The sequence below is a fragment of the Podarcis raffonei genome, chromosome 1 (assembly GCF_027172205.1).
Source record: "Podarcis raffonei isolate rPodRaf1 chromosome 1, rPodRaf1.pri, whole genome shotgun sequence".
In the NCBI taxonomy this organism is placed as follows: Eukaryota; Metazoa; Chordata; class Lepidosauria; order Squamata; family Lacertidae; genus Podarcis; species Podarcis raffonei.
The window spans coordinates 6008666-6025001 of NC_070602.1; the positions used below are offsets into that span (position 1 = coordinate 6008666).

A 16336-nucleotide genomic window follows, 5' to 3' on the forward strand; every position below is an offset into this window, starting at 1 on the left:
AACTATTAGAGTCTTGTTTAGGACTTCCTAGGCTTCCAAGATGTCCTTTCTTTGCTTGACATATTTATTGCAGCGCTGTGGTTTTAATAAGATGCTGAACGCCAGCATCCCAAGGATTTTCGTACGCCGGGAATTTTCCTCCCTTGCACGTCCAGCTGTCCTTCCCTTGCGGAGCCGGTAGTGCGGGAAGCCATAATGCAGACCTGCAAGCTGCTGACCGTGTTTCAAGAGAGGCAACGAGGCCAATTTTATAATAAACGGCATGGGATTATCTGTCATTCTGTGCCTGCTGCAGAGCAATATTTAATTGCATTCTGCACGTCTAAGCAGACTTCAAAGGAAGGTTTCACTTTTTCAAAAATCATTCCACCACACCCACTGGTGCTGTAATAACCTGCACACAGCTCCCAGTGAACTTGGCCTATTAAACTTGCTGGATTTGTTATCCCACCCCGGGGTTAGAATAAATAGGCCTCCCGTGCTTCATAGATGCTCTCCATTTCATAATCCACTTCCTACAAAAGCATGACGCTTAATGCAGTGGTAGACCCGTTGACAAATCCCTTTTCCCTTTGGCGGCTGCTGGCGGGTAGGGAGGTAATTTTCAAATTTTACACAGAATCGCAACTTTCCCTGCTTTATTTGCCCAGTCTTATTTTCATTGTGTTAGTGGGCATTTGAATAACGTCTGTGATGTGGAATTAGTGGAGGCAAACAAGGAAACTCAGATTACAGCAGGTAGATCATTAACAACTTGTGTTTTCCTTACCACTTAAAACTTCCTTGTTCCGAGGGAAACTGTTCTGTGGCATTCATCCCCATAGATGCTTAATTCTCTAATAAGGAAGTGGATTTGGTGGGCGCCAGCTGCTGGGAATTGGCAGGTGGGGAGAATACCATTGCTCTCAGCTCCTGCTTGTGGGCTTCCCATCACGGTGACCGCTTTGCGGATAGCATGATGGACTAGATGAGTGTTTTGCCTGATCAGTGGTTTTGGTAGTGGTACAATGAGATTCATAGCTGTTTTAAGACCAACATGGATGCTATCTTGTTCCGCCTGTCTTTATTTATTTTATTTTTTAAATTTTTTTTGAGGCATGGGACATGTTATGTTTTGCAGCCCGCATAAAGGAGAAAATATCTGTTGCGCTCAGCTGGCTGTTTTAATCACTGTTTGCACAGTAATTTGAGCCTCCGAGAGGCTGGGAGCCAAATTTGCCGGTCTCTCCCCCTTTTATTCCGGCTGGGAATGCAGGTCACTGGGCAGCGGATGGAATTTTTTTCGGCTGGGTTTTTTTATTTTTTTATTTTTGAGCCAGCACTTTTTGCTTTTCAGCGAAACAACAAAGGAACTCTCTCACTCGCTTAACAGGGTGGCTTTTCCCGTGGTCTTGCCAATAATGCCCCTTTGGGTCCTGTTCCAGTTCCTAAAAGACTGTGAGACTCTCCAGGCAAGGACCAAACGGTTCCTGGGATCTGTTGCTTCAGACTGCTTTTGCATGCTTGAATGTTGCCCCTGTGGGGGTGGGAGGAATTTTTAAACACATGGAATTCAAGTGTTATTGGGGAGAAGAGCCTTCATTATACAGCTTTAGGCGCCAGGCAATAAGTTCCTTTTTAACCAGGCCTTTGGTTGATTTGATTGACATCCTGTTCCCTTTTAAAATGTGTTTTTTTTTTTAGAGTGGGGTTATTGGTTTGTTGTAGTTTATATTTTGATTATGTATTTTGTGGTTTTGTATTTTGATTTTATTCCGAACTGAGACCTGCAGGTATAGGGCGGCAAATAAAGTAAAATAAAATAAAACTTTTGCAACACCTGCTTTTTGAACCAAGTGGAATACAGTCCAAACCTCAGTTCTCAAACAGCTCTGTTTTGGAACGTTTCGACTCCTGAACACCAAAAAACCAGAAGTAATTGCTCCAGTTTTTGAACTATTTTCAGTAGCCGAACATACTACACAGCTTCCGTTTTGAGTTCCCCCATTGTAGTGAGGCTTCCGCTTTCAATTTTTGGTTGTTGAACATTTTGGAAGTCGAACGGTCTTCTGGAATGGATTACATTCGACAACCGAGGTTTGACTGTAGTTATGTGATCTCCCCCCTCACCTGTAGTCGGAAGTGGTACAGTCCAGGAACGTTTTACCCTATGGTGAGCAGTCCCTCTGGCTCAGTATTGTCCACACTGACTGGCAGCATCTCTGCAGTGTTTCAGGAAGGAGTCTTTTTCCAGGCCAGCTAGGGATTGAGCTGGGGACATTTTTCATGCAAAGCAGGTGGTCGCCCACTGAGTATGACTGTTCCAGTATATATCTACATCTTTCTCTCTATACGTATGTGTGTACCCCACCAAACATATCACATGGAATCCTGAGTGATCCTAACACTACAATATAAAAACAGCATTAAGCAATAAACCATTTACCGTATTTTTCACTCCACAAGACACTCTTTTTTCCTCCTAAAAAGTAAGGGGAAATGTGTGTGCGTCTTATGGAGCGAATGGCACTGCACAGCATCCCTTCAGCGAAGCGGGAGGAGAAACGGAAGGGGCTCCATTTCTCTTCCCGCTTCACTGGAGAGGCGCTGCGCAGAGAGGGCCACCTTAACCTCACTGGGTTGTTGTGAAGTTGTTGTGTGATAGCCCTTGTTTAGCCCCCTGACTTGTTTAGCCCCTAACTTAACAAACAGACAGGAGAACATTATTCTTGTTTTCCCTCTTCAGCCAGTCTTGGATTCCATCACTGCCCAAACCATGTGCCTCTGTCTCTCCAAACGGCCAGATGATCCCATTTTTTTTTTCTGTGAGAGAATGAAATCCAAGCACTAATGCCTGTTAAAATGCTTCTACTGTTCACTCGCAAAATCAAGCTTTTGAAAAGAGGCTCTACAGAAATAAAAGATTCAGAATTTTTTTTGTTGTTTTCCTCCTCTAAAAACTAGCTGCGTCTTATGGTCGGGTGCGTCTTATAGAGCGAAAAATACGGTAAATACAGTCGTGCCTCGGGTTAAGTACTTAATTCGTTCTGGAGGTCCGTTCTTAACCTGAAACTGTTCTTAACCTGAAGCACCACTTTAGCTAATGGGGCCTCCTGCTGCCGCCGCACCGCCGGAGCACGATTTCTGTTCTCATCCTGAAGCAAAGTTCTTAACCTGAGGCACTATTTCTGGGTTAGCGGAGTTTGTAACCTGAAGCGTATGTAACCCGAGGTACCACTGTAGTCTTGAATCAAAAGCAGTACAGCAGTGAGTGGAACCAAATGGAAAAACCTGCCCAGCAGATCTTAAAAGCACAAATGCCAGTGTCAGCTCATGGTGTTCTGAGATGCCACTCGCTTCTCTGTGCTGGCACCCAAGTATTGCATGCATGCGCAGCCCGATGGAAGCACAGCACACTCGTTCCCGTTGCAGAAATGGACCTCCCTGGGATCTACGGATGAACGGCACTGTGCAAAATAAACAAATAAACCAGTAGCCTTATGCTGGCCTTGAGCTGCTTAGCTGGTTCTTCCTGAGTGGAGGTGAGCTGTTACATTCAGGTCCCACTTACAGGCTCTCCATAGGCACCACGTGGGGCTTTGTGAGAGCAGAGTGCTGGGCCAGAAGTGCCCTTATTAAGAATTACATGTGCTTTTCAACTAGAAGGATCCGAAACGATTTTTCCTACAGGCATAAATGTCTCTGCAGAGGCCCACTAAGCCTCTGTGCCCTTCATACCAAAAACAAAACTGCCGTTAGATGATGAAAAGCCGTACGCCCAAGAGAAAATATGTGAGCTCTGCACAGCGCGGCTTTCCCGTGGCGGAAAGCACTAACCCCAGAAGCCTGGCAATTAATAGCACTGAGAGCGGCGTGGGCTTTTTCAGTGCAGTGGACTCAAAATCTTCAACAGGCAATGTTCAAAAAAGGGTGTTCTCCCCCTCAACCCCCTACATGCACACTTAATGAATTTTGGAAGCAAACCAGCCGCGATCTGAATAAAGAGCAACAAAGCAGCATGCTGGTTTTTTAGCCGGCCACAGTTACGTTTCACTTCTGGTTTGCTGCCATCTGCTCTCTTGCTGTGGAGTTAGCACTTTCCTGCTGCTGGTGGAGTGTAAAAATCCAAATTAGTTTCCTCTGGGAGATCTAGCAAGTAGTTCTGAGGCTCTTGGGAGGTGGGTGGTGGGTGGTGGGGAATGACATTAGCGGTATAATGCAGGCAGGACTAGTAATTTGGAGCCGGCTGCTTCTGTCGCTGTAGAAAGTGAATAACCTCATCTTGTTAGCTCTCAACTTCAAAGAGGATTTCTATTTCCAGGATAAAGTGTGGGAAGGGAGAAACTGGTGCAAAATGAGAGCAATTTTGTCAGAGTAACTGAAGCTGGAATAGAAGGCCAGTAGTTGCGGGAAGTGAGCCTGTAAAACGGCTCAGAGCTTGTTCAGTAGCTGGCAAGTGGCTAGAAACAGCTCTTCTCTTTCTAGAGGCATCTTCAGATGCCCTGTTTCTGGAGCCCTCGTCCTGATTTGCTTACAAGCCCTAAATGGCCTCGGTCCAGTATACCTGAAGGAGCATCTCCACCCCCATCATTCAGCCCAGACACTGAGATCCAGCGCCGAAGGCCTTCTGGCGGTTCCCTCATTGTGAGAAGTAAGGTTACAGGGAACCAGAGGGCCTTCTCAGTAGTGGCGCCTGCCCTGTGGAACGCCCTCCCATCAGATGTCAAGGAAATAAGCAGCTATCCTATTTTTAAAAGACATTTGAAGGCAGCTCTGTTTAGGGAAGTTTTTAATGTTTGATGTTTTATCGTGTTTTTAATATTCTGTTGGGAGCTGCCCAGAGTGGCTGGGGAAACTCAGCCAGATGGGCAGGGTATAAATAATAAATTATTATTATTATATTATATTACACAAAGCTTATGCAGGGGTTAGATCAGGGGCCAGCAAACTTTTTATTCAAGGGGCCAGTCCACTGTCCCTCATACCTTGTGGGGGGCCGGACTATATTTTGAAACTCCCCCCCAACTCCCCCATCCCTTCTCCACAGCACCGGACGAACCCCGGTAGCTGCTTACCTGTGCCTTGCCAGTGGCAGTGGCTGGCAGCAGAAGGACAATGAGCGGCACGAAAGGGCTGGCTCCGGAGAGGGGCTGCTTAAAATGGCGCTCAGCCAACTACAGCTCAACAAAGCCCAGCCTCCTTCCTCCTCTAGGCAGGGCGGGGAGAAGCCAGGAGGAGGGAGGGAGGAGACGCCGTCGCGGTGTGTGTTTGGGGGGAAATGGCGCAGCCCGAACGATCAGAATCGCCACACCGATCCACGCGGCGATTCCCGGGCCATCCGCGGGCCAGATTCAAAAGGCATTTGGGCCGGATCCGGCCCCAGGGCCTTAGTTTGCCGACCCATGGGTTAGATCAGGGGTCAGCAAACTTTTTCAGCAGGGGGCTGATCCACTGTTCCTCAGACCTTGTTGATGGTCGAACTATATTTTTTTTTGGGGGGGGGGTGAACGAATTCCTATGCCCCACAAATAACCCAGAGATGCATTTTAAATAAAAGCACACATTCTGCTTATGTAAAAACACACTGATTCCCGGAGCATCCACGGGCTGGATTTAGAAAGTGATTGGGCCGGATCTGGCCTCCAGGCCTTAGTTTGCCTACTCATGGGTTAGATCAGGGGTCAGCAACCTTTTTCAGCCGTGGGCCAGTCCACCATCCCTCAAACCATGTGGTGGGCCAGACTGTATTTTTTGGGGGGGGGGAATGAATGAATTCCTATGCCTCACAAATAACCCAGAGATGCATTTTAAATAAAAACACACATTCTACTCATGTAAAAACACGTTGATTCCCGGACTGTCAGTGGGCCAGATTGAGAAGGCGATTGGGCCGCATCTGGCCCACGGGCCTTAGTTTGCCTTCCCCTGGGTTAGATGATGCCCAGTCTTTATTCAGCATTTGTTCCAATTTGTTTATGGGGTGGTTAGATGACAATGACTATTCATTCTGATTTGTTTGGGCTTTGCTTACAAGTCCTCCTGTTAACAATTCAGTCACCCCACGCTCTTCCTTTTTTTCAAAGAGTTATGCTACGGCGACAGAACGTTTAACCCATTTTAATGGTGCAAACCTAAATTTCTGGTATGCGTTTGAATCCCTTCTGGAAAGGAGTGACTGTCTGCGGGCCCCATAAAAATGCCTTGTACCTCCTGTTTTCTCATTTAATGCTCAAAGGAGCAAAGTAGGTCGTAGCCAGTATAAAAGCTTTTTAGAAATGAAATTAATAATGCTATTACTAGTAATAACAACAACAATAATAATAACAAATCTCATTGTAAAAAAAGGCACCTAGACATTCAGTTGTGGTGACTGTAACCTAGGTTTAAGGTGCTATTTGATGATTAGGTTAAATATCTGAGTTTCTAACACTGCTTGGAGGGTCTCTCTTTCGCCCGCTCTCTCCCTCTTTCTCTTGTAGCCCTAAGTTTATTTAAAAGGCTTGCAGTCGAATCATGTGCGCATTTACCTTGAAGGAGGCCCCTCTGCGACACTTAGGAAGAGAAGCAGCTAATCAGCAGGGACAGACTTCTGATTCAAAGAGGTGCAGCTTTGGGTGCTTGGTCTGCAGTAAGCAGTCATGATTCAGTAAGGGTGGCATTTTCCCCTTTCCTATTTTTGATGGTGTCCCCTTTTGCTAACCCTGGATTTCGTCGTTCCTCCCTAGATGAGCTTAAAAGAGAGGGAGGGAAGCATATTCCTGAGAATGTGAAACGCCAAACAAGGACCCCAGCTTCTTGAATGCAAAACTGTTTTTGTTTGGGTCGAGGAAGTGTCGTGTGGCGTTGTCTTCCTTACGGGCTCCTACATCTTGGTCTATTAATAAGCTGCAGGTCTATACTTAGCCGAGCAGCAAGGGGTGCGTGTACCGCTGCTTCTGCCTGGCAGGGCCTGGCGTTCCTGGCCTACTTCTGTTCAGCAGAGTGTGTTTGATGGTATCGTGCCTGCAGCTTCACAGCCTGCCATTGTGGGGAGTGAATGGAACGGTGCATCGCATGCTTTGCTGCACCCAGGGCACTTGAGGTATTAGATCGGATCGCGCCATCCGTTGTTTTCCTGGTATCGTTCTGTACAGACGTCACACGTCAGACGCTTCAGCTGCCCAGGCAAGTTCAGAATCCGGAATAAAGGCTTCCGCACAAAATGTGTAGACGTAACAGGATCGGGATGAACTGTGCTCATGTTGAGGACGCAGGGCGGTTAGAATAAAGGACTTTTTCGCACCGTGCGTGGCTAAACTGTGGAATTCTCTCCCTCAAGAGGCAGTGATGGCCACCAACTTTGGATGGCTTCAAAAGACAAATTCATGGAGGATAAAGCAATTGTTGGGTAGGAGCCACAATGGTTGTGTTCCTCCACACGGTTGCAGGCAGTAAATGTCTCTTGAATGCCAGTCGCTGTGAGTAATCCCAAGTGAGGAGGAGAGTGATCTTGTTCTTGGGTCGTGCTTGTGAGTTTCCCATTGGGGCATCTGGTTGTCCACTGTGAAAACAGGATGCTAGATGGGCCATTGGCCTGATCCAGAAGGACTCAACTTTCGTCATTACTTTTAGAAATATGTAAGTTTCTGGTCCTCAGCATGGTAAAAGTGGGAGGAGATCTATATTTGTCTGTCTTTCTGTCTGTCTATCTGTCAAGTGGGAGGAGATCTCTCTCTCTCTCTCTCTCTCTCTCTCTCTCTCTCTCTCTCATCTATAGCGTTTTGTTGCCTTCATCAGAGGAGCTCAGAAGTGGCACATCAGCCACTGGTTGAGAGCCAGTGATTTGCCACAGGTCATCTAGCTAAACTAAGGAGGAACATCAGTCTGGGTTCAAGACTTTTGGCGATAAAGCCCAAGGGAAAGCTGTACTGCTGATACATTCCCTTCCAGTGCTTTGCATTTTTACATTTTTTGCCGAGGGTTTTTATTGGGCTCCATTGTATTTTAAGTTTCCTTTGGTTGAACGTCTTACGATGCATGTCGCTATTTAAATTTAAAATAAACACAGACTTTGTTTCATTGTTGAACTGACTCCTGACCGTTGGGAAGGTCAGGACTTTAAATGATGAAATGAACAATGAATGTTAACCTTTTTGCTTATGGAGCTTCTGAATTTGCATAACAGGCTCTTGTCCGAGAATGTTTTTATTCCAGGTTCTGAAATACCCTGATGGGAGGGACTTGGCGGTGAGAGCTTATAGAGCCATGGGGCAGGAATGGGAATGGGGAGCACGCTGCTACTGTGGCTCCAGTCCTCACTATGGGACCGAGTCCAGAGGGTAGCAGTGGGAGAGTGCTTTTTGGCCCCCTGGTGGTTATGCTATTTTATTTTATCCCCGGTGCTATTTAGTCATAGAACTGTAGAGTTAAAAAGGACCACGAGGGTCACCCAGTCCAACCCACTGCAATGCAGGAATCTTTTGCCCAACGTGGGGCTTGAACCCACGACCCAGAGATTAAGAGTCTCACACTCTACCAACTGAGATATCCCATCTTCACAAGGCAGTATGTATATGAAGTTGTTGGGAGAGGTCATAAGGATTTTGGGGACAAGGTGCTTTAGTTGCACTGATGACACCTGGCTGGATTTCTCCATAACATCTCAGTTGGGAGAGACTGTAAGCCCTGGGCTGGTACCCTTTGTGGCCTCCTACTTTCTCTACCGGCCACCACTGGCCAGGGTCCTTGAAAAATGGAAGTGCCCTGAGCAGCCTCTGAAAGGGGCTGGTGATGTCAGAACCTGGACTCCCTCCAGGCAAATCACACACTCAAGGTTTTGGGGTGAGGTTGTCGGCATGCAGAGGGCCGGGAGGTCAGCTGGCTAGCCCTGGCTGGGCCGTCTCCTTCCAGCCGTCCCGCTGCGAAGACCATCACCTCTGCTCCAACGTAAATCAGTGACCTGGGCTTCTGAGCCAGGGCACACTATCCGCAGATCGAACTGCGCACACAGAATAGGCGTGAGGCTTGTGGAAGCATACTACAACTACAGATTTATTAATCATAAATCAGGACAAAGAAACATGTTGTCTCTCTCCCTCGTTGTCTCAGAGAGAATGGGAAAAGCAAAAGCTATACACAAGTTCCCAGCAAGCTGGTCTGGAATGTAAACAGACATGTGACACGCAACAATTCCACATATCTGGTCCTTAAGGTGGAATGGAAATGTCAACAGAGCTTCTGCTGCTCTGTCCCAGCTCCTGCCAACCTAGCAGTTCGAAAGCATGCCAGTGCAAGTAGATAAATAGTTACCGCTGCGGCAGGAAGGTAAACAGCATTTTCGTGCATTCTGGTTTCCATCACGGTGTTCCATTGCACCAGAAGCGGTTTAGTCCTGCTGGCCGCATGCCCTGGAAAGCTGTCTGTGGACAAACGCTGGCTCCCTTGGCCTGAAAGCGAGATGAGCGCCGCAACCCCATAGTCACCTTTGCCTGGACTTAACCATCCAGGTGTCCTTTACCTTTACCTTTTTACTCAAGGTTTGTTCTTTTTTTTTTTTTAATAAATTTTTATTGATTTTCCAACACATATTAAATAACAATACAAGACAATACAAAAACAAACACACATATAAACATGTATAGTTTCTTAACCTTCTTTTCCTTAAACTTTCTTTCAGCGACTTCCCCATACCTCCTTTTTCTGCATCCTTGTTTTAAAATTTTTCCAGCAACCTCTAATTTTATTTACTTATGGCACTTCCTTTAAATCCTTATTCCCATGTCCAATTGTTTATCGCTGCAATTCTATTTTACATTACTCAAAACATTTTAGCACTCATTAATTTTACAATAGTTCTTAAGATAAACTTTGAGTTTCTTCCAGTCTTCTTCCACCGTCTCTTTCCCTTGGTCTCGGATTCTGCCAGTCATCTCAGCCAATCCCATGTAGTCAATCACCTTCGTCTGCCATTCTTCCAGTGTGGGTAGTTCTTGTGTCTTCCAGTACTTTGCTAAAAGTACTCTTGCTGCTGTTGTCGCATACATAAAAAACATCCTATCTTTCTTTGACACCAATTGGCCTACCATGCCCAAGAGAAAGGCCTCTGGTTTCTTCGCAAAAGTGCATTTAAGCACCTTTTTCATTTCATTGTAGATCCTTTCCCAGAAAGCCTTAATCTTAGGGCATGTCCACCAAAGGTGATAAAAAGTACCTTCAGTTTCATTACATTTCCAGCATTTGTTATTGGGCAAATGGTAAATTTTAGCAAGCTTGACTGGGGTCATGTACCACCTATAAATCATTTTCATAATATTCTCTCTTAAGGCATTGCATGCCGTAAACTTTATACCAGTGGTCCATAACTGTTCCCAGTCTGCAAACATAATGTCATGTCCAATGTCCTGTGCCCATTTAATCATAGCTGATTTAACCATCTCATCCTGTGTATTCCATTTCAACAGCAAGTTATACATTCTTGACAGATTCTTAGTACTGGATTCCAAAAGCTCTGTTTCTAATTTCGACCTTTCCACCTGAAAGCCGATTTTCCTGTCCTGTTTAAAAACTTCGTTTATCTGGTAATAATGGAGCCAATCTCTTACTTTGAACTTCAATTTCTCATAACTTTGCAATTTAACTTTTCCCTCCTCATACTCTATAATTTCCCAATATTTCGGCCATTTAGATTCCATGTTTAATTTTTTCACTTCCTTAGCTTCCATCGGTGACAACCACCTGGGTGTTTTATTTTCCAACAAGTCTTTATATCTAATCCATACATTATATAGGGCTTTTCTAACAATGTGATTTTTGAAACCTTGGTGAATCTTAACCTTGTCATACCATATATATGCATGCCAACCAAACCCATTATTAAACCCTTCCAAGTCCAAAATGTCTGTGTTCTCAAGAAGTAGCCAGTCTTTCAGCCAGCAAAAAGCCGCTGATTCATAATACAGTTTTAAGTCTGGCAGGGCAAACCCCCCTCTTTCTTTTGCGTCAGTTAGTATCTTAAATTTTATTCTGGGCTTTTTGCCCTGCCAGACAAATCTAGATATATCTTTTTGCCACCTCTTGAAACAATCCATTTTATCCACAATATGCAGTGTTTGAAACAAAAATAACATTCTCGGCAAGACATTCATCTTAATAACAGCAATTCGGCCTAACAAGGAAAGTCTCAAACTTGACCATATTTCTAAATCCTTTTTCACTTCTGCCCAGCATTTCTCATAGTTATCTTTAAATAAGTTCACATTCTTAGATGTCAAATTTATCCCCAGGTATTTCACCTTCTTTGCTATCAATAAACCAGTGTCATTCTGGAATTTCTCTCTTTCTGCACTTGTTAAATTTTTATCCAATACTTTCGTTTTCTGTTTATTCAGCTTAAAGCCTGCTACTTGACCAAATACTTGTATTAACTCTAAAACTCTTCTCGTACTAGTGTCTGGCTCTTGTAAAGTTAAAACTAGATCATCTGCAAATGCTCTCAGTTTGTACTGTTTAGCTCCGACCTGAACCCCTTTAACCAGCTGGTCCCCTCTAATCATGTTTAATAAAACCTCCAGGACTGATATAAAAAGCAATGGGGATATTGGGCACCCCTGTCGTGTCCCTTTTTCAATAGCAAATTCTTCTGTAACCACATTATTTACAATCAATTTTGCTTTTTGTTCAGAATAAATTGCACTTATACCGTTCTCAAAACCTTGGCCTACCCCCATCCCTTGGAGATTCTTTTTCATAAAACTCCAAGAAATATTGTCAAAGGCTTTCTCTGCGTCCACAAATATTAGTACTGCCTTAGTGTTAATATTAACTTCCAGTAACTCCATAATGTCTATTATGTTTCTCACATTCTCTGATAAATGTCTTCCTGGAAGAAAGCCCGCTTGGTCTTTATGAATCTCCCCCACCAAAACTCTTTTCAGTCTTTTTGCTAAAATGTCTGCAAAAATTTTGTAATCCACATTAAGTAATGATATAGGGCGGTAGTTCTTGACCTGGTTCTTCTCAGTCTCTGACTTTGGTATAAGTGTAATATAAGCTTCTTTCCACGATTCAGGTGCCTTTTTCCCCTCTAAAATTTCATTACAGACCTCCTTCAACGGTTGTATAAGCCATTCTTTCAAAGCTTTGTAATATCTGGAGGTCAGTCCATCGGGTCCCGGAGATTTTCCCAATTGCATACTTTGAATGGCTCCCTCAATTTCTTACTCAAGGTTTGTTCTTGACTTGCTGCTTGTTCTTTTTCTCTAGGGCAGACAATCTGTGTAAACGGCAAAGAGCCTCCCTCCCCTTTGAAACTTGAGGAAGGGGAAGAAATCCTCACGTTTTCCTGAATCACTGGAAGGCTATTGTTCTAGGGCTGCCCCTGTAGGGTTGTGGAATAAGCTGGCAGGACTGGGAAGGGCTATCGCCATGCTTTGCTTGTGGACTGTCCCTGGTACCATCTCAAGCATCTGCAGTCAGAAGGCTCTGATCACAGGTGACCAGGGGGAGGGGACCTCTGCCTGAGACCCTGAAGAGGTGTTTCTAGATAAACCGATCATGTGAGTTGCATGAATAACGCTGAATTTGCCAAAACAATGGCAGCTTCCTAGCATCTGGGGGCATTTCTGTTGTGTGCAGTGATTTTGCCCATACACTGGGTGTAGTATGATGATGATGATGATGAGTCCATCTGACTGGGTTGCCCCAGCCATACACTGCATATTTTGCAGTGGTGTTTTGTGGCTGTCCTTGAGCTTTCTGTGTCGAGGGGAGCTATAAATATCCAGGAGACGAGAGGTTGTGGCTGCTCTTGCCTACCGTAGCTTTTGGAAATTCATTGCCCTCTCTTTCCACTTTGAGTTGTCATTCCCAACACCCTCCAGAGGGAAGAGGCCTGTGATGTTCTGGGCGGCAGTGCTTTTAATACATCTGGTTGATTGTGTCCTCTGGTAATTTTTATGATGTGTCCTTTTTATAAAGATGGAATGTTTGCTGCCTGCTAATTGCTTGCTGCCCTCTAACCTCCCCTTCCTTTTCCTTTTCAGAAATGCCCTTCAAAGGATTGTGCCGAACACCGAGGGTGCTGTGATGTCTGAAACTGCGCAGAGGGGCTTCTCCCTGAAGGTACTGCTCTCAGTTTGCCCCAGCGAGGTGCCTATGCGCAGCTCTACGTATTTGTTTTTGGCATTTTGGGGGTGGTGTGCAGAAAATCTCTTCCTGTTTATGGAGTTTGGATGCTGACTTTTTTTTTACAGTTGGGGAAGGGATCTTTCATTGTAGCAAGACTTTACATGCTCCAGTCAAGACATATACAGTGGTACCTCGGATTACAGACGCTTCAGGTTACAGACGCTTCAGGTTAGGAGACTCCGCTAACCCAGAAATAGTACCTCGGGTTAAGAACTTTGCTTCAGGATGAGAACAGAAATTGCGCAGCAGCAGCACGGCAGTAGCGGGAGGCCCCATTAGTTAAAGTGGTGCTTCAGGTTAAGAACAGTGTCAGGTTAAGAATGGACCTCCAGAACGAATTAAATTCTTAACCCGAGGTACCACTATACCCAGATCAGGTATTTTTAAAATATTAATTGATTGATTGAATTTATAAACCGGCCTATACCTGGAGGTCTTAGGGCAGTTCACAGAACAAAATCAACAACCCAATAACCTCCCCCCGCAACAAACCCACATTTTAAAAGGGCATAAAGGTAAAGGTACCCCTGCCCGTACGGGCCAGTCTTGACAGACTCTGGGGTTGTGCGCCCATCTCTGTCCGGACAGCCAGCGCTGTCCGGAAACACTTCTGGGTCACGTGGCCAGCGTGACAAAGCTGCATCTGGCGAGCCAGCGCAGCACACGGAAACGCCGTTTACCTTCCCGCCAGTAAGCGGTCCCTATTTATCTACTTGCACCTGGGGGTGCTTTCGAACTGCTAGGTTGGCAGGCGCTGGGACCGAGCAACAGGAGCGCACTCCGCCGCAGGGATTCGAACCGCCGACCTTTCGATCGGCAAGCCCTAGGCGCTGAGGCTTTTACCCACAGCGCCACCCGCGCATAGGATGTCAATAAAATCAACCAAAGGCCTGGTTAAAAAGGAACATATTTGCATGGCGCCTAAAGGTGTATAATGAAGGTGCCAGGCGAACTTCGCTTGGCAGAGCTTTCCACAGACGGGGAGCCACTGCAGAGAAGGCACCTTGTCTACATCCTTGAGCCTTACCAACTAGAACTCATCCAACACAACAGGACTAGACTGTGCTCCGGACAAAAGGCCCTGTACAACCTGGAAAAAGCTCTGCTGGATGGCATAATGAGGATGCAATGGAGGCAGCAATGTATGCCTTCTTTGCTGCCTTCACTGCTACTAGGTAGGCTCGATAATGAGCCATTACCAGTGTTTGGTTGCATTCATTTGGATCTCTCCTCCACTTGCGTTCAAACCGTCTCCCAGCTCGTTTCCTCGCCCTAAGCTCTGGAGTATACCATGGGGCCAAACAGGCTCCATGAAGTGAGAGAGGACGCTCAGTGGAGATCGTGTTAATAGCCTGAGCTGTTTGGGTGTTCCAGAGGTCAGCCAGGGCTTTGACAGGGCTGCCAGTCATATCAGTCAGAAAACCCCCCAGAGCTGTTTGGAATCCCACTGGATCCATCAGCCTCTGAGGACAGACCTTCCTAATAGGCCCCCTGCCTCTGCGGAGGGGGAAAGTTGCCGACAGCCTAAATCTCAGCAGGAAGTGATCTGACCATGACAAGGGACTGATGTCAATGTCTCCCACTTTCAAATTAACCTCTGCCCAGTTGAGAAAACAAGGTTCAGAGTGTGGCCTGCCAGTGACATGTTGGGCCAGTGACATGTTGAGACAGCCCCATGGTTGTCATGGCGGCCATGAAGTCCTGAGCCACCCCAGAGCCAGCTGCCTTGGCATGGATGTTGAACTCTCCCAGAACCAGCATTCTGGGAGTCCTCAACACCGCCTCCGAGACCAGCCCTGCCAGCTCAGGCAGGGAGACTGCTGGGCAGTGAGGTGGGTGGTAAACCAGCAGAATCCCTAATCTGTCCCAATTGCCCAGTTCCAGGAACACCCTCCCAACTGGACAGAGAGCATGGAGATACGAGAATTTCTATAGACCACAGCAACTCCCCCTCCCCGACCCTTGAGTCTGGCCTGATGCTGCAGTGAGTACCCAGGTGGGCACAGCTTGGTGAGACCAACTCCACCCTGTTCACCCACCCAAGTTTCAGTGAGACATGCCAGATCAGCCTCTTCACCCATAATCAGATCATGGATGAGGGAGATTGTTTCCTGGGTTGACCTGGCATTCAACAGCAGCAGTCGCAGACCCGAGGGCTGGCTGATATGACAACCACAATTCCCCAGGTTGGGGGAGGGACTGGCACATGGCACAGTCACTAACTGCCTGTGCTGTGTGCCCCTTACCCGGCCTGCCCCTCCTCCCACGCCATACCTCCCCCTACACAGAACCACTGAAATTGGGTCTCCCCCACTCCTCTCCTCGTAGGAACATCCCACAAAATGCCCTTAAAACCCAGTTAAAAACAGTTAAAACACTAAAAAAAAAAATTTAAAAGGATACAGTAGTACCTCGGGTTAAGAACTTAATTCGTTCTGGAGGTTCGTTCTTAACCTGAAACTGTTCTTAACCTGAGGTACCACTTTAGCTAATGGGGCCTCCTGCTGCCGCCACGCTGCTGCTGCACGATTTCTGTTCTCATCCTGAAGCAAAGTTCTTAACCTGAGGTACTATTTCTGGGTTAGTGGAGTCTGTAACCTGAAGCATCTGTAACCTGAAGCGTCTGTAACCAGAGGTACCACTGTATAAAAATCAATTTAAAAGCAATTTAAAAGAAAAAGCCCTCTCTGCTCAGCAGCAGTAGCAGCACCAGAAGTGCTTATAAAACCTGTCAGGCCCTGCCCTGGGCCGGGTGGAGAGAGGCAGGAGCAGGGCCCTCAGGCTCTCATTTATTTATGACTTTTTCTTCCAAGGAGCTGTCCAAGGTGATGTATGTGGTTCTCCTCTCTTTCACCCTTACAACAACCCTGTGAGGTAGTCAAAACAAAAAAAATTTTTCCTTCCAGTAGCACCTTAAAGACCAACTAAGTTAGTTCTTGGTATGAGCTTTCGTGTGCATGCACACTTCTTCAGATACACTGAAACAGAAGTTGCCAGATCCTTCTATATAGTGAGAAGGTGGGGAGGGGTATTACTCAGAAGGGTGGTGGGAATGGGTGATTGGCAGATAGCTGTGATGAGCCTGTTGACGACTCTTAACGACTGCAATAGGTCTTACAGGAAAAAGCAAGGGGTGAGAAGGTGAAAAATGGCTTTGTCATGTATAATGAGATAAGAATCCAATGTCTTTGTT

General features: G+C 46.1%; 1 protein-coding gene across 2 annotated transcripts in view; it reads left to right on the forward strand.

The window, feature by feature from the left end:
- Positions 1 to 16336, forward strand: part of FBXO34 (F-box protein 34) — a 59148-nt gene that overhangs the window by 18428 nt on the left and 24384 nt on the right. For both annotated transcript variants that reach the window (XM_053390231.1, XM_053390316.1), the window contains exon 2: positions 12999 to 13077. The gene's annotated coding sequence lies outside the window, so the exon portion shown is untranslated. The remainder of the gene's footprint in view (positions 1 to 12998; positions 13078 to 16336) is intronic.